This window comes from Theropithecus gelada, chromosome 10, assembly GCF_003255815.1.
Source record: "Theropithecus gelada isolate Dixy chromosome 10, Tgel_1.0, whole genome shotgun sequence".
Classification (NCBI taxonomy): domain Eukaryota; kingdom Metazoa; phylum Chordata; class Mammalia; order Primates; family Cercopithecidae; genus Theropithecus; species Theropithecus gelada.
In genome coordinates this window covers 4458655-4463213 of record NC_037678.1, presented here as the reverse complement: position 1 = coordinate 4463213, position 4559 = coordinate 4458655, and positions in this window count along the sequence as shown.

Genomic DNA, 4559 nt, shown 5'->3' with positions numbered 1-4559 from the left:
TGGGGGGATAGTGCCCAGGCGGCAGGGTGCTGTACACGTAAGCTTGCCCGCCTTGTGCGTTTCCAGGCCGCCATGCCAAGCCTCATCTCTGCACTTTCAGTCTTCCCTGCCTGCAGCAGTGCCACTCACTGCCAGCCACTGAGTCAGATCATTGCAGAATCCAACTCCATGCAGAGTAGATCATCCTTCATGGACCAAATACGACTATCTGGCTGGGCGCAGTGGCTCCTGTGATCCCAGCACTTTAGAAGGCCAAGGCGAGCAGATCACCTGAGGTCAGGAGTTTGAGACCAGCCTGGTCAACATGGTGAAACCCCGTTTGTGTGAAAAATACAAAACATTAGTTGAGTGTGGTGGTAGGTGCCTGTAATCCCAGCTACTCAGGAGGATGAATCAGGAGAATCGCTTGAACCTGGGAGATGGAGGTTGCAATGAGCTGAGATCTCACCACTGCACTCCAACAAGTGCACAAGTGCAGAGCAAGACTCCATCTCAAAAAAAAAAAAAAAAGAAAGAAAGAAAGAAAGAAAGAAAAGAAAATCCGTCGATCCTCACATCACGCTTTGCAGTGAGACTCCCACAGCACCTAGCATGACACAGGCAGGGGTCCTGCAGCTTCCAGTCCATGTCCTGGACTGGATAAACGACATCCATGATCCAGCCCTGGAGCTGGATCCTATGTGACGAGGGGGGCACCTGTCCCTTTGGAGGTGCAAAGAAGGGAGGCAGTGTGGCTGCAGGTGGGCTGCCCTGGTCCTCTCAAGATCTATAGAGACAGACATCTGAGCCATGTCGAATGGGGCCTGCTGCAAAGCTGGGGACTGGTTAATTAACAAAGGGTAGAGTGTCATGACAGCAGCAGTTTTTGGACCTGCAGAAGCTTCCAGATCCTGCAAAGCTAGAATGGATGCACGGCTTAAGCCCCTCCCCCCCACTTCAGCTGTGACCACTGGTTAACATGTAGCAAGCAGCACTTGGTGCTAATCTGATGGAGTCACGCCTCTGCTGACAACCCTCCATCGCAGGTGTCCTGCAGCCCTTAGGACCAAAGTCAAACTTCCCACTGGGCTGCAAGACCTGCCTGACCAGGGCCTTGCCCAGCTCTGCCCGCCTTGTGCCATCTCCACACTCTCTCCCTGTGAATGTGTCCCCTCTCTCCTGCCACAGGCTTCTGCACATGCTGCTGCCATCCCCCTGGAGCTGTGGGGCCAGGACCAGCCACCAGTGAAATCCCATCCTTGGCCCCAGGCTCCTGAGTCTGCCAGAGGCTGTCGTATCAGCCCACAGACAGCTTCTGCAACAGACAACCGAACCCCGGGGGTACCCAGGGCCAGGTGCTGATGGACTGGTACTCGGGAGAGTTCTCACTCCCTGCTGGGGACCTTGGCCACATGCTGCCATTCCTGGCCCTTTGTTCCTCATCTGTAAGATGGGCATAATCACAGCTGCCTTGTGGGACTCTTATAGATTCTGTCCCCTAGTGTGACAATACTTCATTACCTTGGACCCATGGGGTTTTGCTGTCAATACCAGGATGGCAACCAAGGACATGCCCATAGTTCGCCCTTACCGACAAGATCCAGCCTCAGGTCGCCAAGCAGCTCCCTGCTCGCTGCCAGTGAACCCTCCCTTTCTCAGCCCACGGCCCCTGCCCCGGTGGACTTCCAGCACCTGACCCTGCAGGCGCGCTTCCAGGAGCTCAGAGGCCACTGCCCTGGTGGATGATGCCCTGGAAGCATACACTCCCCCTTAACAGAGAGCTGTGCACATCAGCAGAAGGCAAGCCAGCAGCAAACTTCGCAGGCCCTGGATGGCAAACAGACTCCAGTGTGGACCCCAGGCCCATAGGAAAAGCTTCACCCTGGCAGTGTCAGGGAAAGCACTTGGGTGCCTGAACACAAATGGCTGTCATCACCTGCTCCCAGCACTCAGGGTCTACCTGCTGCCCAGTACTGAGCGGCCAAGCCCTATCACTCCAGGTTGCCTCCTCCAGCAACCCTTTCCTCTCTGAATTCCCAGCTTCCCAATTCTTTCCCTGAGGCCGTGGGAAGGCCTCGGCTTCTCTGGCTGGCTGGCAGGCCAGCACTTGCAAGAGTGAGCGGCTCAGCAGGGCAGATATGGGCTCTACAGACCTGCCTTCCGTCCTGTGCCCTGCCACTGGCCTGGGGGACCCAGTGCAGACGGGGCTTCTCTGTGCCTCAGTCTCCATCTGGTAATGTGGGCACAGTAATAATTACACTCAGAACATCTTCCAGATCAGAAAATGCAAAACGGAACCTGAGATGGCATTGTCACCACATAAATGGTAGCTATGAACTAAGATCCTCATGCACCAGATGCTCCCAGCAGTCACTAAGGCTCCAGAGAGGAAACTCAGGTGGTCTCAGAGACATTTTCAAGAGCACTGATTTGTCCTCAAAGTTACAGATTTCTACTCAGTCCCTGCGCCAGCGATGTTTCTGTTCCTCATTTCATCAGCACTGAAGAAGGTAAAGAGACTTTCTGGAGCTGGGAGTGGGGGTGGCGGTGTGCCCTTTGTGACAGTTGCTCCCATGCTGGGTGTGTGACAAGGTCTTCGAGGCCAACAGAAAATTGCTTCATCTCTCTCATCTGAGCATGGTTTCCCAAAAGAAACCTACCACCCCTGGGAGGCAGTGGATGCGGGGCTGTTTCTGGCCAGGATACTCCCAAGAGAAGAGTCCTGAACTTGCTTCTACCCTCGGGACGCCTGCGGGAGACTGGCTGACAGCATTTGATTGAAAATGCTTATTTCTGGGACACATGGATGAAAAACAAGTTTTCTCTCCCTAAAACCTTGGGAGCCCCAAAAACCCAATAATATCACTTTTCTGTGTCTGCTGAGTGTACATGACCACTCTACAGACCCCCACACAGCCTTTGTCCTTGTTCATGAGAAGGTTCACCAGGTGTTTCAACACCTGGTTGACCTGGGTGGTGCATCTGGGAAAAGAAGCCAACACACCTGTGTGGACCCTGGTCCTTGAGAGCCTGGGATATGGGGACGCCAGGTAATATCTTTGAGCCCAGAGGTCCTCATGAGGATATAGCCCCTGAGCTCTGCGTGGGCTGCGGAGGGTCAGCTTTCCTCACCAAACACAGCAGGATGACAAGCGTGGATGTGGCTGCCTGCACCCCCCACGAGATATCCAGGATATTATGTGTACGGATCACCCTGTAAACTCTGAAACATAACATAGATCTTAGCTATTGCTGGCTAGCATGTGCAAGAGAAGGTGAGGTTGCGGTGTGCCAGTGGGAAGGATATATGGGTGTCTGGAGGGTGGGACAAAGTTCACCACAGGTGCCTGGCTAATCAACTAGGGTGAGTTTAAGAGAAGTTTGTGAAAGGGCCAGTTCCCGCCTGGTCTCCAGTTCCCCTGCCTAATGAGATTTGTGTTTCCTTTCCGGAGTGGGTCCTCCTGGGCGCCGGCTGCCACAAATAGCACAGTGGCAGGCGCAGCTGGCAGTGGAGGGCAGGCAGTGGGGCGGGCATAGCACACATTGCGTTCCCAAGGAGGGGCGCCCTGATGTGCCGGCACCCAGGGGCTTTGTGCATTCCGCGCGGGGAGCTCGGGCGTCACGGCGCGAACAAAGCGGCTTTGCAGGGCGCTCTCCTACTCCTCGCCATTGGCCGCCGGGCCGCGACCTCCCCCTGCGCTGGCAGAGTCCCAGTGCCTTACGTGGGCACAAAGTCAGTCTCTCACCCCCCAGCGCATGGAGTAGGGGGCGGGCATGGCTCTCGGGTTGCTGGAGAGGGGTGGGGTTGTGGGGTCGGAGCTGGCGGCGCCTCCCCGAGCCCGTCCGCGTTGCCCTTCACCCTCCTCGTTCCCCCGCCCGCCACACCGCCCTGGCACCTCTCGCCACCTGTTTCCTTGTCCTCCCAGCTCGCCTTCCCCTTCTCCTTATTTTGCATCCTGGGGTTCCAGGGACAAGGTCCTTCCCGGGCCGCCTCCCACCCCACGCACTTCTGAGACTCAAGAGCACCCGGTCCCGGGTCCCGGGTCTAGACCGGCTTATCGCACAGAGCGGCAGAGCCGGGCTCATCGAGAAGGCAGGAGGGGCTCGCCAGCGTGGCACGGGCGCCCGGCGAGAACCTCCACCCGCCCCGCGGCGTGTCCACGCCTAGAATTCAGCCCCACCCTGGTGCCTCGGGCTGGAGGGGCGCCGACGCTCAGCGGTGTCCCGTCGGTCACCTTGGACAGCCCCTCCACCTCCCCGGCCTCAGTTTCCCTTGGCTGCAGCGGCCGCGAGGCGCTAGGTGGGAGCCGCTGAGCGCTCCCGGGGCCCCGCCCACCGCGAGCAGCCAATCGGGCGCCGCCGTCCGGGGGGTGTGTCCCGGGGCCGCGGCCTGGGGCCCGGAGGGCGCGCTGGGCGGGCGGGGCTTCCGGGTCGGGCCTCGGGACACTCGCCCGCGCGGACCGGGGCGGGGGGCGGGGGGCGGGCCAAGGGGCGGTGCGTGTCGCGGGGGCGCGGCTGGCACGGACGCGCGGAGGCGGCGCCGGGCATGGGCCGTGGACGCGGCGGCCCCGCGGCGGGGG